Source organism: Cnephaeus nilssonii (genome assembly GCF_951640355.1).
Source record: "Cnephaeus nilssonii genome assembly, chromosome: 14".
Taxonomy (NCBI): domain Eukaryota; kingdom Metazoa; phylum Chordata; class Mammalia; order Chiroptera; family Vespertilionidae; genus Cnephaeus; species Cnephaeus nilssonii.
The window spans coordinates 24,623,856-24,649,844 of NC_137085.1; the positions used below are offsets into that span (position 1 = coordinate 24,623,856).

A 25,989-nucleotide genomic window follows, 5' to 3' on the forward strand; every position below is an offset into this window, starting at 1 on the left:
GGGGTGATCAGGCAGGCAGGCAGGCAGGTGAGCGGTTAGGAGCCAGTGGTTCTGAATTGCGAGAGGAATGTCTTATGGGATCGGGCCTAAACGGGCAGTCTGACATCCCCTGAGGGGTCCCAAATTGGAGAGGGTGCAGGCGGGACTGATGGCTCCCCTCCATCCCCCCCATGCACGAATTTCATGCACTGGGCCACTAGTTTTATATAAAAAACTTCCACTATAATTTTATATAGAAACTAGAGGCTCAATGCACAAATTCATGCAAGAGTAAGCCTTCCTTCCCCTGGCTGCTGGCACTGGCTTCCCTCTGGCACCTGGGACCTGGGCTCCCTCTGGCACCCAGGACCCAGGCTTCCCTCCGGCTGCCAGCAGGCACCCGAGATCCAGGCTTCCCTAGCAGCCCTGGCTTCATCTAGAAGGTCATCCGGTCTAATTAGCATATTACGCTTTTATTATTATAGATCATATGAACTAACCATAAGACATCTAAAGAATTAATTTTCAGCTGTTCTATAACATAGTATAGCATCTTATAGAACAATTACTTTTTTAAGAAAAATCAATGTTTCTTCTCATAGTAAAGATTCTGACTGAGGGTTATGCAAAGCAGAAAACCAGAACATGGGAATCAGAGTATTAATAAGATGTTTATGGTTTTTCTTAAGACTTTGTGTTTTTAGAGCAGTTTTAGGTTCACAGCAAAATTGATAGGAAGGCAGAGAGATTTCCCATACACCATGTGCCCCCATACTTTATCCCATTTATAAACATCCCCCACCAGAATGGTACATTTGTTGCAATCAATGAAGCTATATTGACACATCATAATCATCCAAAGTACATAGTTTAGTTGACCTTAGGGTTCACTCTTGGTCTATATTCTATAGACATGGACAAATGTTTAATGACATATGTCTGTCATTGTGGTATCTTATCAAGTATTTCCCACATCCCTAAAAAATCCTCTGTGTTTAGCCTATTCATCCCTCCCTAAACCCCAACCTTTGATCTTTTTACTGTCTCCATAATTGGACTCATATAATATGAAGCCTTTTCAAATTGACTTTTTTAGTTAGTAATATGCATTTAAGTTTCATCTATGTCCATTAATGTCTTCATAGCACATTTCTTTTTACCACTACATAATGTTCCATTGTCTGGATATACCCTTTTATTTATCCATTCACCGATTAAAAGACAGCTTTGGCTTTAAAGTTTTGGTAATTATGGATAAAGATGCTATAAACATCCATATGCAGGTTTTTGTGAGAACACAAATATTCAACTCCTTTGGATAAATACCAAGGAGCACAATTGCTCAATTGTATAGTAAGAATATGTTTAGTTTTGTAAGAAACCACCAAATTGTCTCCCAAAGTGGCTATATTTTGCATTCCCACCAGCAATGAATAAGAGTTCTGTTGTTCTACATCTTCATTAGCATTTGGTAGCATCACTGTTCCAACTTTTGTCCATTCTAATAAGTGTGTAGTGGTATCTCATTTTAATTTGCATTTCCCAGATGACATATTATGTGGAACATCTCCTCATAAGCTTATTTGCCATTTGTATATCTTCTTTGGTAAGATGTCTATTTGGATAACAGCCCTCTATCAGATATGTCTTTTGCAAATATTTTATCCTAATCCATGACTTGTCTTCTCATTCTCTTGACATTTTATAGAGCAGAAAGTCTTTAATTTTAATGAAGTCCAGCTTATCAATTATTTCTTACATGTATCATGCTTTGGGTATTGTACCTAAAAACTCATTTTCATACCCAAGGTCATCTAGGCTTTCTCCTATGTTGCCTTCTAGGAGTTTCATAGTTTTGCATTTTAGATTTAGGTCTGTTATCCATTTCAAGGTAATTTTTGTGGATGTAAGGACTATGTCTAGATTAATTTTCTTTCATATGGATGTCCAGTTGTTCCAGTACCATTTGTTGAAAAGACTATCTTTGCTCCATTGTATTGCCTTTGCTCCTTTGTCAAAGATCAGTTGGCTATATTTATGTGGGTCTATTTCTGTGCTCTCTGTTCTGTTCAATTGACCTATTTATTTAGAATTATTTTTTTCACTCATTTGTGAAATATAAAGTAATTTTTAAATATAATGATCATAATTTGTTAAAATTTGAGTCTCATCTATGTTTAAGGCTGACCCATGATTTTTTTTCCAAATTATAAAATTAGAATGCAGGCTGCTGGTTATATGGCAAACATTAGTACAGTTCAGGTAGCTCTTGCACAAAGCAACCTATCCTAGCTGTGTTTAATAAACATGTTGTTCACAAAGTGCTACCCCCTTTATCAAACTATTTCCTCATTTTACAGAGACAGAAGTACCTGTATCTTGGAATTTCCAGATCATCTTCTTGCTCACTGTCAATATACAGAATTTAACAGTAATTTAGAAAAAAGTTTATAAGTGAAAAAAAATGTCTTTATTAGGTTTGTTTGGAGTCCTTTTGAAGAAAAAAAAAGAACATTTCAGATGTGCTGAAGTAAAAAAAATAGTTAAATAATATATATTTATTTATTCATTCATCAATTTCTTTTTGAATGCCACTAGGATTTCCAGCTCTGCAGATGCTCAATAGCCAGGTGATTCTCAAAATTAGTATAAGTTCATGGCTAGTAAATATGAAATTCCTTTTCATATTCTAAATTCTTCTCACAGTTATTACTATATTATTACTATATTTTGCCATTAAACTCTATTTAATTTTAAATCATATTAATTTAAAGTATTTTATAAAAGAATGTGGTACATTTCTTAATTAATTTAAATTATAGCATGAATATTAAATATTAACTACTTGCTTTTTAAAGTTACATGTAGAAATTTACACCTTGTTTAAACTATACTTCCATCTGCTTAATCCTTGTTTTCAAATGCGTTCTTAAATTTGCACCTAGAATTAATATTTCTATCCCAAACATTTAAACTAAATCATTTGTATTTTTATTGGAAACCAAATCCACTCTAGCACTAATTATGTTTATATTCAGTTTTAAGCATTCAATTATATTTGTGCTCTATTGCAAGCATTCAACTCCCTGGGTGAGAATTTTATAGCAAAAAAAATGTATATGTGCTCTTTCAGTGTTTCTGTTTTCTGCCCCCATGATACCATTTGTCATCATTAGGGTAAGATTCTAATCAAGGAAAGAAGCATGTAGATAATGAAAATACCAATATAAAAAAAGATTTTGATACCAAATACCATGTTTATGAATTGTTTCCAGCTACCTCTCTAGAAATAATATAGTCCTCTATATGCTGACAATCTTAGAGCTTATCAGAGAACATAAATGCTAGCTGAAATCCTCCATATTTGGGAAATGCTTTATTTATTTATTTATTGTTAATCTTCATCTGAGGATATTTTTTCCATTGATTTTTAGAGAGAGAATGGAAGGGTGAGGAAGGGGGATAGGGAGAGAGACAGAAAGAAAAATATCAATGTGAGAGAGACTTATCAATTGGTTGCTTCTCCCATGTGCCCTGACCGGGACTGGGGGTTAAACCTGCAACCCAGGTACATGTCCTTGACAGGGAATCAAACCTTTGGTGTACAGGCTGACGCTCTAACTACTTAGGCACACCGGCCAGGGCAGGGAAATGCTTCCTTTAGAAACTACACTGTACTGTTTTTGGGTTTTTTTAATTCTCACCCAAGGACAGGCATAGAGAGAGAGGAGGAGGAGGAGGGGGGAGAGAGAGAAACAGCCATGTAAGAAAGAAATATTGCTTGGTTGCCTTCTGTATGTGCCCTAACCAGGGATAGAATCTGCAACCCAGGTATGTGCCCTGACAGAATTGAACCGGCAACCTTTCAGCGTATAGGCCAATGTTCAAACAACTGAGCCACTCTAGCTGGGCCTACACTGTACTTTTAAATTTTTGCTAAATGTACTGGTAATAAAGACCTTCTCGCAGGCCATAAAAGAGTTTTGTTTGCTGTACACTGGAAGTCAACGCAGGAGTCAGGGATTTCCAATTTCCTCTAAGCTGTGGTATGCCAAGGTCTGAGTGATGATAAGATGTCCCTCTAAGTTACCAAGGTATTTTAGCTGACGTTCTGAGACTTTGGATCCTGATTAACTTACTCTTCCACGTGGACATCACTCCAGGGAAACTGTCACAGCCCAGCACAAGTAATCTCTGGATCGCCACTCTGGATCTGCCTTCAGAGCCTAGTGTAGATTTTTCACGACGTCTTCCGTGCCTTCTGTGGGCTGATTAGTAATTCAGAAACAGCCAAAAATCATTTTGCATTCAGACAACATGGCAGGTGGTGAAGCTGGGGTGACAAACACAGGAATGTTTTGGGCAATGACAATAAAATTGCCTCCCAAGGCTTTACTTTTCAAACATGCAACTAGGAGCATTCATGGGCCTGTTTATAAAACAGACAAACAAACTAGCCCATGCTCCTTTTCAAAAGTCATGTTCCAGTTGTGAAAATAAATGTATGCTACTATCAGAACATGGATGATATTAAAGTGCTTTTCAAGAATTCAGAAATAAATTTCACCCACAATGGATATGACTAGTCAGAGATAGAAACAAACCAGAAGAATGCCTGTGAGAGAAACAGATGTGACTAGGGAATAAACTTGGGGAAGCAGACCTTGATTGTGTTACTATTTGGTAAGCAGAAATCTAATGAATTCCATGTGAAGAAGAGAGTCAACATAATTCATGAGAGGAGAAATGCAAAAAGCCAGAAGTTGACTGTTTTGCTCAGCCCTGGTTGGAGGATAAGCACAAGTTTTCCTGCCAATAGAGAAGCCATTTCTGTGGTGGGCAGGGTGATTTATTGCCTTTCCCCTTAGCCATGATAAAATATCTCTCAAGACTAACCACCTTCCTTCGCTCTGATTACAGGCTAGACAAGTGACCTTCTGATAATACTGGAAGGTGATAGCCTGAGGGCTGACCCAGGGCCACGGCAAACTCTGCAAGATAATGCAGTGTTATAAAGCCCCTATAAGACCCCTGCCAGTCTTCTGGCAAAATCCACCCTTTCTGCCTACAAACTATGGCCATGACTGGAAATCTGAAATTACAGCAAATTATTCAGAAAATTGAAATCACAACCCAGAGACAAATCACCATTAACATGTTGGTATATTTCACCTGAGCTATATTTTTTAACTATTTATATAACTTAGATTGAATTGTATATTTGGTTTTTCATCTTGGGTTTTTTTTATTAAGCATTGCAACCTAGGTATTTTCTGAATTTCCTAAATTATCCATAAATATAATCATTAAAATTGTATAATAACCCACCAAGTGGGTCTATTTTTTTTTTTTCAGTGTACTTAACTAATCCTCTGCTACTGGAATTTGGGTAGCCTCTAATTTTTCTTTTGTTAGGAATACTATAGGCATACTAATGCAGAAGTCCTAGCTCCATTTTGGATTATTTCCTTGTCTTGAGTCCTCAGGAATGATTTGCAAGCTTACTGAGCTCCCTGTTTCTAAATCCAACTGCATATTGGACTCCTCCATTTGAAAATTAACACGGCCCAAGCTGAGCAGTATTGAGGGTGACCCCACCCCTGGTCGGAGCACTCTGATGTGCTTTCTGCTTCAGGAGAAACCTGTTCTTAAGTGTGAGCCAGGGGATTTCTGGCAGAGGAAAGTTACAGGGACTAATGAGCAGGAGCGTCAGGGGAGAGGGGAATTGCCCTTACCACCGGCCTTTACAATCTGGGCCCATGGATTGCAATTATGGAAACTTTGATGCTCAAGTCAGACCACTCTGACGCTTCATTCTATTTCAAAAACTCTCATTTACTGGCTCCCTCATTGCCTTACTAATCTTCAGAATAGTCCTAGTTCTGCCGTAGATTTTTATACCCACTCCATTTTACTGAGACTCCGAGAAGTGCCTTGTCCAAAATCGTGCATGTAATAAGTGGTAAAACTCTATTCAATCCAGATCTGTTGGCTCTGAGTTTGTAGTATTTCCATTTCACCATGATGTTTCCTCTTCAATAGTTATGTTGGGGTGGAAGAAAAATGCACCAGGACGCTAGAGCTTTTTACTATTCCTTTTGAATGTGTTTGAGAGATAGTGGTAGCAAGCATCAATCTGTAATTCCAAACAAACACAGTTTAAAATCCCAAGTGGACTATCTCTCACACAGATGCACCTGAGACCCCCAGTTTGAGTGATGATGAAGCAGCTGGAGATCTGTAGCAGTTACGGGAGATTATATATGTTCTGGGAGCTCAGGAGGTCTAAGCACTCCACTATCTATAATTGAAAATGTACTGAAGCAAATGGAGGCTTGTGATCCCTTGTGTATTTTATCAGATGCTTTGGACATTAAAGGAATTCCTGAAAAATTATAAATTGAAATACTTGTCACATAGTGGTAATGGGGAAAATAATCAGACTTTGGAAATAAAAGAATAAATTGCCCATAAAATAATTCATAATAGATTTGCAGCTAGAACTGGCTATGAGAGAGTAATGTGGTATAAAAGATAAGAAACAGAATTTCAAAAATGCATGGGAACCACTGCTAACTCTTTATACAGGAGCAAGAATAATTGTACAGAGACAGTTAATTGTTCTGCGTGGAATGCCAGAGGAAGACAAATATAAGATAACAGCATTACTTTAGGCATGTGAGACAGAAATAAAGGAAATCTATTTTCTCTTTATTCTAAGTGTATAAGAATGAAATTCCACTCAAAGTAAAAATCAACAAATTGCTGTCACAATAAAAAGTATGATGAAAACATAAAAAGTATGCCCTTATTTTCTCATTTTGTGATAAGAGGGACTCTTTAGACAAAGAATCTAAGAATTGGTTTTAGTAAAGTGTACAGGAACACTCTTTAATTAAGTGCTGCAAAGATACTTCCAGACAGGATGTTGGCATGGGCTTCCCTTCCCCAAATTCCCTAGAAAATGAAGAACAAAATGTACAAATAGGATCCACACATAAGAAATCAGAAATGCCCAGCTGGCATGCCTTAGTGATTGAGCTTCAACCTATGAACCAGGAGGTCATGGTTCGATTCCTGGTCAGATCACATACCTGGGTTGCAGGCTTCATTCCCAGTGTGGGGTGTGCAGGAGGCAGCTGATCAATGATTCTCTCATCATTGATGTGTCTCTCTCTTCCTCTCCCTTACTCTCTAAGATCAACAACAACAAAAATTTTTTTAATTGGAAATGTGTCCCTGTGAGAATAAATAGTACTAAATGGACCAGATTATTGGAATCCATTGAAAACTGATCCAAAAGCTGTTATTGAGAAGGAATAACATACCTGGAAACCAAATGAGAGAAAGCTCCTATCTTGGAGGGTAGGAGCTTGAGGAAAAGTGTAGGCTGAGGAGTTGATGGAAAATGTACCACCTAAAACGTTAGCAGCAATTGGCCCAATACTGAGGACTACTACAGAGATGTGTACAGGTAAAGATGCATAAAACAAACAGAGAAGTAGGTCTGTGTATGGTGTGATATGTGTGTGAGTGCTTTGTGTGCATGTGTGCATGTGTATGTGTACTGCAGAGAAGACTTCCATGGGGATCTAGTTCGTAAATGTAATAAATAAAAGAAAATATAGTCTTAGGCTAGAGCTGATAATCTATTTCCCTCCCTCTTTGTTCTTCCTTCCTATCTGCATCTAAAGTTTCATCTATAAAACATTTACACAGAAACACACAGAGTCTCTGACAGACCCTTCTGAATTTCATCCCCAATAGTGGGTAAGCATAAATTAGGATGATAAAGCTATGAAATATTCCTGCTATTCAAAGTAAAGGAGAAATTGGCAGGTATTTTTCTTCTTGCCTTCATCAGGTTTTGATGCCAGAGTTACCCTTTAAAATGGAATGAAGAATACCTTCTTCCATAAATAGGACAGTTTAACTAGCATGGAAATCACTCATTTAAAAGGTTGATGGAAACTAACTTGAAAAAAAAGTCTAGACTGAGTGCTATTTTAGGAGAGAACTCTTGGACAGGACTGTTTAAAAACCTTTGTTCTAACTCTGAACTCTCAGTTTTAGAGGCCTCCACCCATGTCACATCACACATTATTGTTTTGGCAGAGGACTATAAAATAATTGGCCAAAGAGATTTTGGCAAGACTTAAATTTTTTTTCATTGTAATCATGTGAAGATAATATATTCACATGATTCAAAATTCAAAATATATATATATATATATATATATATATATATATATATATATATATATATATATATCTGACTGTTCAACCGTTTGCTATGACATGCACTGACCACCAGGGGGCAGATGCTCCAACCGGTAGGTTAGGTTGCTGGCCTTGGGTTAGCTTGTTGCTGGGGCCCTGTTGGCCCCAAATCTGGTTCACCTGCACCCCAGACCCAGAGAGGAGGGAGGAAGGAGCCCGATTCCTCACGGAATCGGCTGTGGGTTAGCTTGCTGTAATATTAAAATATTTCTTCTAATTAATTTCCTTTCAATGTGCATGAATCCGTGCACCGGGCCACTAGTATATACATAAAAAGTCCCCATACTTTTGCCCTAAAGCTATTTGGTTTCATTACCAGGACAAAATTGATTTACCATGTTATTTTCAAATGATTTGTAAAATTTTAGTTTTTGACATTAGTAATTGTAGTTTATAGCTCACTTCTTATTCTCTGGTATTTTTGTGTTTCTGTGTTTCTGTGCTTCCAGGCCTCGGAGGGCCACCAGCTCCAGGGCTCACCACAGTGCCTGTTATGCCCCATCCAGCACAGGGCCCCAGTCCTGGCTCAGAAACTAGAGGTGGCCGCTGTTAGGTTGGGAAGATCATTTCTTCTCATCAACTTCAATAATGCCTTTTCCAATTTTAGACAGACTTTCAAAAAATGGTATCTTAAACCTGCTGCTCATGGTTCACCTTCACTTTCCCTCTTCCATGGAAGACAGTTGGAAGGTTGTAGAATGGGCATTTGGCATTGTGTGATGCTAACAGATTTCTAGGGTCTATAGAGTTTACATTCCTCCCAGAGTAAGCACTAGTTAACCATACAGTGGCTCTCTAACAGAGAATTCAAAGGGGTGTGCATTTTGTGGTTCAATTATCCAAGGTTAATATGAGTGTGGTTTATATGTATATATACCACCACTTTTAAAATCTACCTGGATATACTTCCAGATAATATTCAGTGTTTCACATACACACCACATATTTCAGGGCATGTGTATATATAATGTGTAGATTTCTTTACTAGGACCTGGAGCACTGCCTGCTGAAATAGAACCAGCAGTGTCCATCCACCTGGGAGAGAGGGATCAGAAAAGTTTTTTTTTTAATTGAAGAAAAAAAGATCATTGAAGTTGATTAGAATAAATTATCTTCCCAACCTAAGGCCAGTCACCTCTGATCTCTGCAGCTCAGCTTTCCATTACGTTAGACATGGTGCTGCTGCAGACTCACTCAAATGAATGAAAACAGGCTCATTTGTGCTCATAGTCAAAATGCATTCCAAAGCAGCTGAGATCCGAAGGCATTGATGACTTCTGTATCTCGGTGTGTGAAATAACTTCCGTGAGGTGAAGGATCACTCGCTCCCCCTGCCAGCGTGCTGAATTGGACAACTACTGTGTCAGGTGCAATGCCCACTGCCAGCAAAGCAGAGCTCCCAGGGAGGTACAGCTCTCCCCCCTTCATTCACAAAGCAAGTCTCCTGATAAAGACTTGGTTATCATATGGTATTTCTTGACTTTAAGCATTTCATAAATATTAAATACTAAGACTTCTGGAGAGGTGGAAGAAAAAGAGCTGAAGGCCAAGAGCCCTGTACTTAGCCGTGGTTCTGACAACAGTGGGAAGACTGGCGCAAAGTGTAACTCCCTGGCTCAGAATTCAGTCATGTTCGTGAAAGTTCAAAGAGTTTCATATTTGCCCGGAACTATTAATATTCTCATCTAATAACTACAGGTGAAAAGGAGACATTTATGTAAAGACATTAATATGTCTGTAGGGATAAAGAAGTTTAGGCATTATGAAATTGATGATTCTTTTTCCTTCAACTGTAACTTTGAACAAGAAATACAAAGTTATACCAATAATATTAAAAGGACGAAAAACAGTAGAAGCCAAAATTGAAGAATTTCCAAAAAGATACCCTGATCCTTGAGAAAGGCAGTAGAAGGAAAATTTTAGGTCACGAGTACCACTGAAGATTTTCAGAACCAACTGGAGCATTATCGGGAGTCTTCAGCAATTACTACTAAAATGCAGCAATCACAAGCAGAAAAAGGCATTGGAAAAACATAAAACTCCCAAATCAGAAGCAAGGACTAAGTCTCTTTGCAGCTGCAATGTAGTTAGTAATTACTTACATTTAGGATGATTATGGTAGAGGTGATTGTTACGGTGAAAAAATATGTATGTGCTACTTAACACCATGTCAGGAACAGAGTAAATGTGTAATAAGTGATATCTGTCATTATTGTTTAAGTTATGATTATAGTCAACAGCAAAGAAAGGCAGAACTAAAGTTGAAATAGCAGAGGGCACACTACTGAAGAAATTCAGCGCACAGCAGGTTCTGTTATTAGTGAGTTTACGGATAATGGTAATGATGCCACTCTAAAATAGAGAAGAGCTAGCCTTAGCTGGTTTGGCTCAGTGGATAGAGTGTCGGCCCTTGGACTGACTGAAAGGTCCCAGGTTCAATTCCAGTCAAGGGCACCAATCAGGGGAGCATGTAGGAGACAATCAATGTGTCTCTCTCCCCATCGATGTTTCTCTATCTCTCCCTCTCCCTTCTACTCTCTCTAAAAATCATAAAAATCAATGGAAAAAATAAAATAGAAAAGAGCTAAAAAAGAGTAAAAGTAAGATAAGATCCCTCCAAAATCAGGATTTAATATTAAGTGACTTTACCAATCACTATTCTGGCAACTATCACTAATTAGAGGTCTGTCCATTCTAAGGACACACCCACTCTCAGACTCAGTGACAGTCTAGAGGCCACAGTGTGTCCCACCTTCAGAATCAAAGCACACAGCTCCAATCTAGCATTAGAAGCAGACAGCTTCTAATCACAGGCTCTGAGTGTCCGGTTTACCAAGAGTTAAGCCTCTGCATCCCAGTGTTGCTCCCAACTAAAAGAATTAAAAACAAAATCTTCTCTGATTAAGGAAATTGCAGGTTTCAATATATGTTGATGTTTTAAAGGATATTGTAATGTAAATATGCCTAAATGATCCTGATTACTGTCTTTGAAAAGAAAGAGACAATGATGAGGTTTGTACGAAATGTCTCCTAATTTCCTTTCCTTTTCCTTTTTTCTCGTTTTCTATCCATGATATCACAAATACATGTCCCTATATGGCATATCAGTCTGACTTACAAGAAATCCTCACACATGGTCATTGAAATCCAAAACTGTACTTCCTTATTTGGGCTAAGTTTTAACTTGCTCAAGTTTATATCAAAGAATAATATACAACTTACATGGAGGAGTAAAAATTGTGTGTTTTTTTTCAATAAGTCTTTATAATCTTTTGTAAAACAAAAAAAGGTATGGAAAATACAGCAGCTTTCAAAATGCTCCTAGATTTCTCTCACTGTACAATATACACACTAGTTAGAAAATATATTCTGATCCAATAACTATTCTTGGTATATAAAATAAATTTGAGCTCTTATTTCAAAGAACATTAGACTGATTAAAACACACACAAAAAAGTTTCTTAGCAAAACCTATAATCAAGCTTAAGGAGCCCTAGATATTTGAAAAGTGACCTAGAAAGAGAAGGAAATTGGATACAGAAGGTTGATCCTTTGATCTCTTTGAACCAACTCTTATTAAACATTTACTCTCTGACTTCCAGAAAATTGGATTAGATTCAGGCTCTGATCTCATGGAGCTCACCATATAATATGGAAAGTAAGAATAATAATAACGTCTACACTACTCATGATTGTCCAAACTGACATGGCTCCCTTAACAGTTTCTTTACCAACCAAGGGCTCCATCCAGCAGTTTTCAGAAAGGCTCCTCCCATTCAGTTCACCTTGCCTGTTCCCAGTTTCCAAACCTTCCCTTTAATGCACTGCTTTCTCTCTTCACTCCTTCCTAGGTCTTGACACTTGGGAGTTTCTCTGTTAACTAAGCTCATCCTTGCCTAGGACTTAGGATCTGATTCTCTCCTTTCCACACTCACAGTTGCCTGCTAGTCTCATTCATTCCCTGACTTGGGTGGATCCTGGAACTCCAGCTGGCCCTGAGCTCTGGGAATTCTTACACTTCTGTTGAGAAGTCAGGCAATCTTCTCAATGAACTCAATGTAATAAAATGAGGTTGAGAAAGATGCAGGAATACAAATCAATCCCATGAGGACATTAAATTGCCAAGTGCTTGAACAACGCAAAGTTAATCGCCATCACTTATCCTTAGGTAGTCTATTCCTATTTATAGGTGAAGAACAGGTTCATATGGGTTAAATAATTTGTCTAAGTTCATACAACTTGTAAATGTGGGGCACAGAGCTAATATTCAACCCCAAGTTTATTGAGCTCCAAAGCTGTACTTGATGTAAGATTATGTACTTTTGTTTTGTTTTTAATGACAGTATCATTGGATTCAATTAAGATGGAAAATAGTATAATCGAGGAGTTGGAGGCCACTGGCATTCAAGAAAATAATTGCTTACTATCTGCCAAGTATGGGGCTATGACCTTTACATAAACCATCTCATTTAAACCTTAAATGTAACCCTTAAATGTAAATAGTATATATTTACTATTATTCTTATTTTATTAATAAAAGGATAAAACTAAGGCATAAAGAAGTTAAATAACTTGCTGAGGTCTTAAGCTACTAAGCAGTAGAGCTCCATACCTATGACTTACTCACCATGCATCCCCATCCTACCAGCCCCTCTGCCTATTTGTCAACTAGACAGATGTGAGGAAGTTGGATCTCAAAGGGGATCTGCCCAATCTCCCTTGCTTAGATGGCATCCCACCCATCACTCCATCCCTGTAGCTTCCAAATCAATCTATAAGATCAATACTTGCTGAAACAAGATCTTACAAATGAGTATAACTAGTAAAAATGCCCTGCAAGAACATAAATCTCTATATCATAAATAAGGGGTGCTACACTCTCTTCCAAAACTGGAGATATAAGCACTTAGAAGGTATGAACTGGCAAAAGAGGGAAACCCTGGATTAGGAAAACTGGATACGTTTGGCCAGTTAAATGATATAGTGCAGTGTTGTTTACATGAGTATTACTCAGACTGTTGTCCACTAACCTCATTGCTTTAGAATCATCTAAGACAAATTTTAAATGCAGATTTCTAGGCCTCCCTATGTCTGTTTCCAGAAACTCTGAGGGGCAGGCGGGGCTCCATAATCTTATTTAACAACTAACAAGCTCCCCTAGTATTTCAGATGTAGATGCACACAGATTCCATGTGCTCACAGGGTCTTCAGTATTATAATCATTTTTTGCAACTATTTTGACAGATTACAATGAGAACTTACGTTATTTCAGAGTTTATAGAATAATTTATTATTCCAATCATTATTAGGATAGATTATAGATGATATAGATATATTCAAAGATTTAGAAAATTTCATTCTCTATCATCATTGATGTCTAGCGCGCGCGCACACACACACACACACACCCCTCTAAAAGTAGCAAACAAAATTCAGTTCAAGCATATTTTTTATATCATACTTATTTTAAATGCATTATCCCAAGTACTGCAGAGAGATGCTAATCAGTACTGTGAGAATAAAGTGTTTTTACACTAAAAAAAAAGCTTGGGACACTGCTTTGTTAAATCCTTCTCCTGAAGATTCATAATACATACTAAAGATCTGCAATGCTCCAGAGTGAAAAAGAAACGTGCTATCTTCATTTACTATTTAACAAACTTACTTGCACAGAGAATGATTTTTTCCTTCTTCTCTGCACATTCTTTACCACCAATTTGCTTAGCTCTGAATTCATTTACTCTACAAATACATGTTACAAATATATGCAGCAATTATAAACTAGGCAGTGTGTTAGATTAGGGATAAAATGGCGAGTAAGCTAGACAGACTATTCAACAGCTACATTCATTACCGTTTGAAACTTACCAAGTCACAAAGGCTTCTCATAACCCAAGGGGACCTGATGCAATGCAATCGGCTATATTGCCTCAGTTCCACCACTGACATCACTTTAGTTACAGTTTGCAAGGAACTTCAAGAATTTCCAAACAAACTTAGAGACGCTGCTGGGCTTGATGCAGGGAGCTGCAAACCCAAGTTCATTCTATAACAAGGTACAGTATTACAGGATCTGTCTTGGTGTACTTGAGAGCACCATGGCTTACTTCAAAACAGGCATTTGAACTAGATGTTGAATCAAAATTTAATTCATAAATTTTATGCTAGTCAGTGGTTTCTTTTGTTCTTTGTTAAAAATATATTTTTATTGACTTTGAGAGAGAGATAGATCAATCTGCTGCCTGCCCTGCATGCCCCCTACCGGGGATTAAGCCAGGCATGTGCCCTGACCAGGAATCAAACCAACAAACTTTAGGTACACTGGGCAATACCAACCAACTGAGCACACTGGCCAGGGCCAGTAGTTTCTTTATATTACGGAATACTGCTAATCATTTGCAAGGCTATTTTAAATGTCCACTGACAAATGAAGTTGAGAATTGGGGTATTTATTTGACAACTCAGGTGTGCAATGCTTTGTCATTATACTTTTATTTCTGTTGGCTGATTATTTTTCTCCTGAAATAAGGAGCACTAAACAATCCCCTCAAGGAGCCAGTCTTCGTATTATATATCGCATCGCTTTGAGAATGATTAAAAGAATGCTAAATCACTGGCTCATGTAAGAATTGATTTTGTGGTTTTATTATTTTAGTGACCATGCTGATGATAGGTACTCCAGGCTGTAAATCCTGTGCTGCTATATATTGCCTCACATCTGTTACAGTGCAAGCAGTTTTGATTTTGTCTTTGCAAAAGATGCCTTCCCACATGGAGAGCCTGTAACTTCTAAGAGGTTTTATTACTTAAACATTAGCCCCCCTTAAGTTCTCTCCTATGGCAGAGGAAATACAGGCAGGAATTCAGGAACTGAAATGGGGTCAAAACCCAGGTCATTTACCCATAGATGTAGCAATCTTTCCACTGTCACGTCTTCTGTTTTGCCTAGCTGTAACTTAACCATGTATATAACTACATCTAGGACAATGTAAGACTCCTGTGACCCTTGAGAAGAATAAGTTCACTCACTTTGGAACCCCAAATTCTAGACTTCATCTGGATCAGCCCTGCTTACAAACATAGTGGTAAATATTGCTGCCTGGTCATACACACATCTACATTAAGGAGATTAGCTTTGGATTTTTATGTATTGCTCCACTCCTCCCCCCTGCCTCCCCTCCCCCCCCCCCGCTTTTTTCCCCCCAAATAGTGGAATGTTTTGCTTTGGAATGTGAACAATATTGAAAAAACAGTCACCTAGATTAAACAAAATATACTTATTTCTTTGGAAATGTCTGAAGTAGCAGAATTATCCTCCATCTATTAATTCAAGAGCTATTTAGTGAAAGTTTACTATCTGTCAGATAATCTACTAGGGACTAGAGATACAGCAGTGAGAATAAGACAATGTCTGGAATTAAAAGTCCATTTTCTACAGCCATATGAGGCTCAATTCTGAATGAGCAAAATAACAAGTGTCTTAGCTTTGAAGTTGCCTGACCAGTTTGGGTCATGTAAGCCTATCACACTCTTCCAGGCTCATTCCTTACTCACACCCACTTTGAGGATATTTATGGAATCTTACTTCCAACTGAAGGACTTCCAAAAAGAAGACTATGAAGAAAATATGAAGGAAAAAAATAAGGTTCATTTGAGAGGAAGACTTTTAATAAATGGTATTTTGAGTGGAGATGGAATTAGATGACCTAATTCCCTTGTGCAGGGGAAGATGATGCACAAGGTCAGTCTCTGCCATGAGAAGGTAGGTCATCAGAGAGAGGTACCACTCTGCCAGTGTAAAGTTTACCGTTTAACACAAATGGGGAATATATGCAGGTTGTGCTACAACTTTACAACCTGAATTTTGAGAATCACCATCTGGTCTCAAGAGGGAAAACAACACAAGTAGGAAATCAGCATTCCATTACCAAATGGCTAGACTTACACCCACCATTTATTTACCTTGTAACACATGGGTTTCTTATTGGTCGGTATTTATGATTTTCCACTGAATAAAATCGATATTGAGTCTTCTAAAGTGCTCTTGGAGAGTATAGTATAGCTCCATGTGGCGTGGAAATGCAGCGTGTTTGCACACAAATAAACCTTACAGCACTGAGCAATTCATCCTCAGAGCTTGTGTGTGATAGCACTTTATGAGATGCCTTTAAACAAAAGCTGGAAAGAAACTGGAGCTATTTGTGTTTGTCTCAAGAGAATAAAAGCTTTTTCCTTGAGTTCTCTGATGCATATAATGTTTGAGATTTACAGAAATAGCATCTTTTTCCCCTGAGAATAAAACCCCCAGGCAGAAAAATAACCCTGCAACATGTAACTAGCAGGTAGTCTATTTCACCAGCTACTCAAATAAGAGCTGCAGAAATTTGAAGGGGAAAACACATTTTAAATTATATTGCAGATGCACCTAATTTCCTGACGGAGCTGAGAGCCCATTGTGCTCCACCAAAATAAATGATGTAGAATTACTAAAGTTGCCTCTTTCTGCGTTGTCCCTCTGCTTAGCCAGTCTGCTTCTCTGCCCCATAGAAATCCTTTGGTTCCCAAGGAGGCTTTGCAATCAAGGAGCTATGCACAAGCTCAGGATTTAGCTGTCTGCATTGCTGCAAATCCCACCAAGTGCTCCAGGGATTCAGGAGACAGGTAAGTGGAGAATGAATCCTCCCTCTTTTGCAAGACAAAGCTGCTTCATCAGCAAACTCCTGAGCTTTCTTCAACCCCTTTCCCCCACAGGTTATCGGGGTCCATGGTCCTGTCCAAAGTATGCTTCCCCTCTCACAACTCTAGAATCCTAGACATTTCCTTCTTCCTGATACCCCTCCCCTAGGGGGGAGGGGGTTCCCTATCATTCCTCAAATTTGCTCTTCCTTGAACATGTCTGACTCTCCATCTCAGCTTGTCTTACCTTCTTATCCTTTACAAATTGGTGTTGCTGATGTTTCATCCTCAGTCTTCTCTCCTGTATACTCTCCTTAAGCTGCGCTTCCTTCGGTGAACCACTTCTCCTCTCTGGTCTTCACTTTACACATATGTGGAGGGAAGAAAATAATGGACTAAATGAGTTTGAATCCTATCTTCAAATTCTGTGACAGTAATTCAGAAGGCAGACATGACACTGGAGCTAGAGAGCTACAGGTCCTGGGTGAGAAAAAGATAGGCTTGGGAGAATGAGTCTCAGGAAGGACATCGTGAGAGAACTGGGTATCACAGCTCAGGGCAGGGCCAGGGATGACCTGATGGCCAGGCCCCCGCAACCCTGTAGATCTCACCCCCTTGGAGCCGCATTGATATTCTCTCTCATAAACACCAAAGATAGCTTGAAAAGGGGAAATAAGTCACCAGAGGGAGGACTGAAAAGTGTCTAGAGCTTGGATATGTTGCCCCCTTTTCCTTCCTTCTTGACACAGACACAGAAAAGCAAAATAGAAGCAATACTCTCTCAAAGGCCGCTCAGGGCTCACTTGGTTTTGCTCCAGGAAGCCCAAGCACCAGATACCTGACTCTAAAATATCCAATTAGGGTGCACCCAGGATTCAAAACTAGCTAAAGTACTCTTTAATCAAGGACTCTATAAGGTAAACTTGATAATGTGAGTGTTCTGGAATGAAATTCTATACACATGGTTTATGGGTTACTTAGACATAAAAAGTACAAAGTTTATTCATTTGGGAGTTGATATAAATGTCCAGGTGTTCCTCATTAGGGACCTGGTAAGAAGCCCTCACCAGATGTGACTGAAGGCTTCTGCTCTGTCCCCAGCCCCAGCCCCACCTGCACTAGGATGTCTCTGTTGGTTTGGGGCCCTGAATGCTGCCCTCTAGCACTGCTAAAGAAGTTTGCTTGTGTCAATAAGCCTACAAAATGCCTGCAGCACAAATCACTTGTTACCCAGGTGTAATGGGCAACAATTATAAGGCTAGTCTACAGGCTCAGGTTCAAATAATGTCTTTTTCCCATGCTGTCAGATTTATTTAGAACAGTGGTTCACAACTGGAGAACTCCGGGAGATATTTGGCAGTGTCTGGAGACAATTTTCATTATCACTCTGGTGAGATGGAGGTGATATTGGAATCCAGTAGATCAAGGTCATAGATGCTGCCAAACATCCTATAATGCACAGAACAGTGTACACACACACACACACACACACACACACACACACACACACATATAATTATCTACTGCAAATTGTCAATAGTGCCAAGGTTGAGAAACTGATTTATAACCAATTCAGAGAACTATCTGTCCAGTATCAGTTACACAGGGACTCTCTCCCTTCCTCCCTTTCCTTTTGGGGGCTATGTTAGGGTTGAAAAGAGATCCATGGGACTTGCAATTTGGGATGGTGAGCTCGGCCTCTCTGTCTGTGGTTACTTGATGTTGCTCCTTACGGCCACTGGACATAAGGTACCCTTACCTTTTGTTTCCCCCCAGCAGCCCCTGATAATCCCCAGAAGTATCTTGTTGCCAGTGGGATCTAGGACTACCTTAAAGCTTTTGTTTTGTTTTGTTTTCTAATTTGCCTTTTCTGGAAGTAAAGAGACCCACGGCCTTGGGCACCTATGCCTTCATTAACCTTTTAAAAAGAGTAATCTATATGCCTTTCCAGGTCTTGCTGAAGAAGCCACAGCATCAAAAAAGAAAGCACAATAAACTTCCCAGTAGGTCCTCTGCTATGTTAAATTCTCAGTAACTTCCCGGCTGGTAAGGATTTATCTCACTCTGCCAGCCTGACACTGCCTAGGACTCTGTCTGTCTTCTCCCAAGCTGGGGCCTCTGAGTCTTGAATTCTGCGCCTGGGAATACTGCAGGTGGTTTTACCAGCCCTAAGGGGATAGGAGAGATGAGAAAACTGGCGCCCTTTGGAGAGAAGGGTAACTCTGTTACAGGATTAGAGCTACAGCTGAACATGACTCTTCACATGGCCTGTACTACACATCCTCACCATCGGTGATGGTGAGAGATTTTCCCGTTTAGCCATGCCATTCACAATGTGTGCTGACTCCAAGTCTTTATTAAATTACTAGTGGCCTGGTGCACAGATTCGTGCACATTGAAAGAAAATTAATTAGAAGAAATATTTTAACATCACTATTCACCCTTTCTCTATAATAGAAGTGTCAACCAAATCCACAATCGACAATGACAGATCGAAACACACACGTGCGATTGGTGCCAGCAAGACCTTTATATGTATCGCACATGTGCAAGTCAATGTTTATTTTTAAATTGCTAGTGCCCGTCATATGTACCAGCTGGCTGGCTGGTCGGACGGTTGGACAGATGGGTGGTCGGTCACTTAGCCTTTTATATATATAGATCATGGAATCATAATGCTCTGTGTACATGTTCGTTTGCCCAAGGGCTTTGAGGAAGACTGTCTCTCCTCAAAGTCAGTGCAAGGCACAGTACTCAGCACATAGGAGGAACCTGGAATTACCAAATAGTAAAAGCAACCGAATAAAATATTTCCAAGTGAAATACTTCTAAGGAGTTAGAAAGAAAGGTAGTGTGGGAACAGCTATCCAGAATTCACAGGGCGAAAATTTATACAGACAACCGAACAGAGCAGCACACAGTTCTTCTGAAGCTTTTAGTACAATGCCATAAAAATCAGCAAGACATATTTTTTTTTTCTGTCACTCAGAAATTGTGGCAGCAAATAAACTGTTTTGTATTTGTGGAAGACACAAATAAAATTTCACACGTCATCATTTGAATTGTCCCACAAGGTTAGTTGAAAAGCTTGCCTGCAAATCACACAGTGCGGATGCTGGGGTGGGCTTCCAGTGGCCTGCCAGCGCTCACCAGCCTCCACGGGAAAAGGACTGACATCAAAGTGCTATAGACCCGTAAGCAACTTCTCTCCTTTGATCTGAAGGCAGCTTAAAAGCTGCCTGCTTTTAGGGATAGTTTTCAGTTATATAAATTATCTTTTTACTGGGCTTGTTTAGCCTCAGGTCAGGGAACCAGCATGCAAATGTATTTCATGAAGAGAAACTCCTATTTTACACCATTGGGTTTACTTGACTCACAGGAGTGAGAAATCAATGATGTCAAATTTACACTGAGAATTTTCCTGACTCTTGGGTCCTTGTTACCAAACTGTTGAACCACCTGAATTAAATCTCTAGATTAAGTTTGAAATTGTTTTATTATATAGCAAATTATAACCTATGTTAAAATTATCAATACAACTTATTTTTATTTATTGTCAAAGATTGCACTTTATCAAGCAAAGAATGAATTCAGGCGAAGATTATAATATCAAAGTAATAGCAACTATAGCTGATGTAGATAATATTTATTTCAGTTTACATATCAGATGTACAAATAAATATAACTTTATAATAATTATTAATTACTTGATGTAATGTCTATTTCCCATTCCATCAAGATGGCAGAAACTTAATCTCAGGTAATTTGGGGCCTCCTCCCGTTATCATAGAGTTTTACCTAAGTTTTGAGTGACTTGTACAAGACTGTGGCATTTGATACAAGGGGTGGGACTCTAATCTGGTCCATGGTTCATTTGTGTCATTTGTTTTGTTTTTCTATTTCCTCATTTTGCAGTCCAAGTCCAGCCTTTGTCATGAGACAGCTTTGCTGGATGATTGCTCATCCTCCTTACAACCCATTCAGATGCTGTCCCTTTTTCATATATATTTAAATATAGGGTCTAGAGGTCTGTGTGGAGCCCACAGCATCATTCATGACTCCAAGCAGATATCTATCTAGTGATGGGCCACTGGGCTGAGGTTGGATCTTCACTTCCCCAGTAGTTCGTTTCTCTCACCCCTCTGTATTCACTACTCTGACTCTCCTCCTGTTTTCATTTCTGGGGCTGACAAAAGATCCACACAGGAGACTTCTCTCACAGTACATCAGACAATGCACTTTTTTCCTGGGCTCCTCTTCCTTCTGCAGAGTTGGAGTTGTATTAACTGCATGGATTGGAGAAAGAGACTTGCCATTTGAGGGTTGACAGATTGGGAAATTGTAACAGAGTGGGGAAGAGCTGGTTCCAGCTCAGTCTGGCTTGCAGACCATTTCATGCACAGCTATATAATGATTCTGGGTTATTCTGTGTGACCCTTCATTACCCTGGAGTAGCTCTATAGAGAGGTGGACAATTAGAGTTTTCCAACACCTTCAGAGGGACTATTTCATGTCAAGCACATGGCATGTCATCTAGGAAAGTGCTTCTGGATCCTCCTTCAATGATGCAGCTAATGAAAAGTCAGGCCAGATTTTAAACTCTAGTCTTCTCTTTAACTGTCACTGCCATTGTTATTTTTTTTCACATTCTTTTGGATTTTTCAATGGGATTTTGATAGCATATTTATTAGGCACACTTAATCTGCCACTCTGTTAATCCAGGTGTCCTAAAGCTGAAATGTTTATCCATGTCTATCTAACTCCAACCCCCCACACTTTCTGCTACTTCATGTTGCCATTTAAGGCAGGCCTTAAATGCAGTGCATCCAATCCTGCTCCTTACATACTTGGATCTATTTCAAAATAGATTCTAATTTTTTATTATTACTTTGATTTGTAGTTCCTTAATGCCATCAGGAATTCAGTAGTGAAAATGTGCTTCGTACACTGTGTGGCCTAATCTGCAAAAACATTTGTGGATGGAAGGAGCTCCAGACAGAAGTCAACAAAAGGCATGTGAAACACTGAACACACAGCTTTGACAGGACATCTACAGGTGACTTGAAACTCTATAACAGGTAATATGATAAAAAAGGGCAAGTCCAGGCTTTGGGTTTTGATGGACCCAGATCCAAATTCCTGCCCTGCCATCTTCAGCAACAATTCTGAGTCTGGCTTCTGATTTGTAAGTAGTCATTACATAATAGAGGTAATGATGTTCACTTCCAAGGTGGTACATCTATTAAAGGAGTTTATGGCTAAAGTTTTGGACATACACAGAAGGTACATTAACGATAGTAGTTATCAGGTGAGATTCTATGGTTCCAAATAACAGAATACCTAACTCAGATTGACTTAATCATAAAGAAGATATCATCTTTTATGTAGATGAGAAGTTCTAAAATAGAGTGGGATTCACATGCAATTTCACACAATAGCTCTTAATGTCAATCAGGACTCCACGTGTTCTCTGAAATTGCCTTTTTTGCTCTCCTCCTTAATTTAGCTTTGTGTCCCTCAGGCTGACAAAATGGTTCATTGTACTCACCAAAGGTAGGAAATGAGCATTTGTTGCAGAATTACTAGCTGGAGTCTTGAGATTCACTCTGCTTTATTATTCCAGAACAAGTGGCCAAGAAGATGAAATCCACTGATTGGCTCATCTTCGGACTATGTCTTGGGAGCAGGATACAAGACCACTCTTTGCAAACCCTCAATATCTCTATTGTTTCACTTTCCCTCCATTTCTCTCCCATACCCCCAACACTCCTTCAGAGAAAACCATTTCGAGCCTGAGTTTTGGCGATGAAGAAAGGGACCCCTCTCTACTCAAACTCCCAAATATTTTTTTTTCTGTGCCTCAAGTTCTCTACATAATCTTAAATATTTAGGATTTTGAAAACCAAAGCCAGAAAATTCTCTTTGGTTCTATGTTTTACCCCAGCATATTCCTCTTATATGACAATTTCACTAAATACTTCATTTTTCATTTCCTTGAGTCAGACAAGTTAGAAAGTCTTGCAATTATTTAAGTCAAACACTTATATTTGTCTATGGAGACAAGATACACTACACACATAATACTTATTTCAGTAATCATCAGCATTTTCATCTTGATGTGATTTTTTTACAGCTGCTTCAGTATTAGCAATAAACTCTAAGGACTAACTTGCTGATACTGTTGAACACATAAATAAGGACATTTCTAATCCCCAGCCTACAGGTGCAAGGACTTGAGCATGCACAAAATATTAACATATTCCCCTAGGAGTCCTTGTGGGGGCCTTACCATCTCTTGGTTTGGGTTCTTATTAGCAGTTACAGCTGAATCAAGGTATTCTCATTTCAGACAGCTATTTGGGATTTGATAGTTGAACCTAACAATCATTGTTTGGAATTACCCTTTTATTCTTATAGTTTAAAAAAGAGAACAAGCAACAACAAATAGCTGAGAATAAAGAAATGCAGCTTTTTCCATTCCCGATTGGTGGTAGCGACTATATTTAGTTGCATATGTTGGAATATTTTGGCTATTGTTTGTCCAAACATGGCATTGCTTCAATAGATCTATGTATAACCACCAAACAAATATCCACACAGAAAGACAACCAAGAAAACTTCCTGGCTTCTACAATGGCTCTTTTTCCGCCTTTATAAACTTGAAGGATGAGTGACATCATAATTAATGTATGGCACTTAGCATATACTCAATTCTTGGTATCTTCACTTATTATTGTTGTGTGAAGAAAGGTCCTAGTTGGGGCCTTCAAGTGTCTTTCTCAATACAGCCCCAGTGGGAGGTGGTAAGGGTTTGTAGTAGAGGCCCTAACTGAAATTGGATACTTGGGCTTTTCAGTGAAGCTGCAAGTAGGGGTCTGTGTTAGATTATTTTAAATACTGTTCCGTATTGTTAAAATTGTATTACATATGTGTTAATGTTGGATGTGGCTGAGATTTTTGTCTGAAAACAATTTATTCAATAATTTCATAAATGATACCCCAAGGGAAAACATAAAACTTTCAGGAAGAAACAACCTGGTAGTTCATAACTGTGTTCCTCAGGCACCCTTGAAAATAATGAGCCAGAGCTGGGAGTTGCCAAATCCTATATGGGCACTCAGGACTCCAGGTATATAAATGAATATGACCTTGATGAACAATGCATGAGAGTAACAATTCCTAACACTGGACTCAAGCCATCTTTTATAGACAGAGTCCTTTAACCAGGCTTCTTCCTTTAATAGTTTGTCTAGAACCATGGTTGACACTTAATATACACATGTACAAATAAATTAATGAATGACCCACCTTCAGATTTTGGTGTGTTCTGGCATTCCAATCACCTTCATCCCAAGCATTGGCTTTCAACATTAGAGATTTTCAGCTAGATATGCAAAGACCCTAAAATGAAAACAGATCAGCACTGAATCACATGTTAAAAGAATCAATCTTTTCCCCCATAACACATTAACCCAGAAAAGATAAGCATAAAAACATGCTGCCAAGACCAATCCCAACCCACTCATCAATTTAGAATAGCCAGTGTTTTTTGGGGGATAACAGGTAAGTGTAAGAATGGGAGTAATGGGGGATGGTGTGGGGGGAATGCAACATGGATTTCTCTCCGAGTATTTTCATTAGATTTTCCAATCTGGGACAGTCAAATGCAAAACTGGAAAAGGTGAAAAGGAAACAAGTCCTGAGCAGATCAAACAGGGAAGTGTTCTCTGTCACTCTATTAATCTAATCTCATTCATCTATCTGCTGTTGTAGCCCCTAGAGTAGAAAGTCAAGGCCAATCTCCCTCGGCCTCCCAGACTGCATCCAGCTGCCCTAGCTCTAAGGATGTGTACTCTCTAGTTTCTCCCCTGATACCTGTATCCAGCCCTGCAGCCACCATAGACAGGATGAAACTGTAGACCACCAGGTGAGAGTATGAGTAAAATACTAAGTAGACAATCAAAATAAACCTTTTTCCCAAGGAGTGCATTAAACCCACTGGCTATTTCACAAATTAATTTACAGAGCTCAGTAGTTTTAAATTCATCAAAACAAACAAATCAATTGAATAAAAAGAAGAGGGAAAGAGAGAGGGGAAAATGGAGGGAAGACAAAATTGAATTTTCATTTATTTGCCATTTAAAAACATCATAGCTGATACCATTCTACAAGACTGAGTAATGTAACCAACACTTGATTTCTACAGCTATAATTTGGAAATGAAGAAACCTTCATTTCTTAAAAACTGAGTAAATAGTAATCTTTTTTACTTTGATTTATCAAAGTAAATCAAATCATGAGCTGAATTATTTACAAAACTCAAACTGACTGTGTGGTTTTTCATGTAATTTCATTTTTCAACTTCTCTCATTTATGTCCCCCAAAGTCCCTCTTCCTTGCTAACAATCATTATGTTGCTGGGCTACAGCCTTCTGAAAACTATCAACCAGTTTATCTGCTGGTGGGAGATCCAGGAAATGATTGCCCTAAGAGATTTCAAGTAAGGAGGCAGACTAATTCAGAAAGTCTTTCCTTATGTTTCCTTCCAGCATAGTAGTAACTATAGAATAAATGCTTTTATAGTTTAAAAAATAATTTCCCACCTCTTCTTCATTTATTCAAATATAGTTTAAAGTCAAAAGGCTTCATTTTAAACATCATTGACTCCCTAGGTTTAAGAGATTATTGCCTGTGGGATTTTTAAATTACCTTTTGAAGGAAAAAAAGACGGTTGGATTCAGGATTTTGGTAGTAAAGGGGCACTTTTTTGACTTTTAAAAAATACTGTATTTTTAAATTTTTTATTATTTTGTTTTATATATTTTAGCGATTTTTTTACAGAGAGGAAGGGAGAGGGATAGAGAGTTAGAAACATCGATCAGCTGCCTCCTATACACCCCCCACTGGGGACGTGCCCGCAACCAAGGTACATGCCCTTGACTGGAATCAAACCTGGGACCCTTCAGTCCACAGGCCGATGCTCTATCTACTGAGCCAAACCGGTTAGGGCAATACTGTGTTTTTGAAAAGCAGTTTTAGGTTCACTACAAAATT

The 25,989-nt window shown here is 38.7% G+C and overlaps 1 pseudogene across 1 annotated transcript in view; it reads left to right on the forward strand.

The window, feature by feature from the left end:
• Positions 1-5,053: 5,053 nt before the first annotated feature.
• Positions 5,054-25,989, forward strand: part of LOC307111148 (serine/threonine-protein phosphatase with EF-hands 1-like) — a 142,519-nt pseudogene continuing 121,583 nt past the window's right edge. Inside the window, exons 1-4 of the transcript in view lie at positions 5,054-5,140; positions 8,709-8,812; positions 16,783-16,920; positions 17,011-17,038. The product of the transcript in view is annotated as a serine/threonine-protein phosphatase with EF-hands 1-like (transcript). The remainder of the gene's footprint in view (positions 5,141-8,708; positions 8,813-16,782; positions 16,921-17,010; positions 17,039-25,989) is intronic.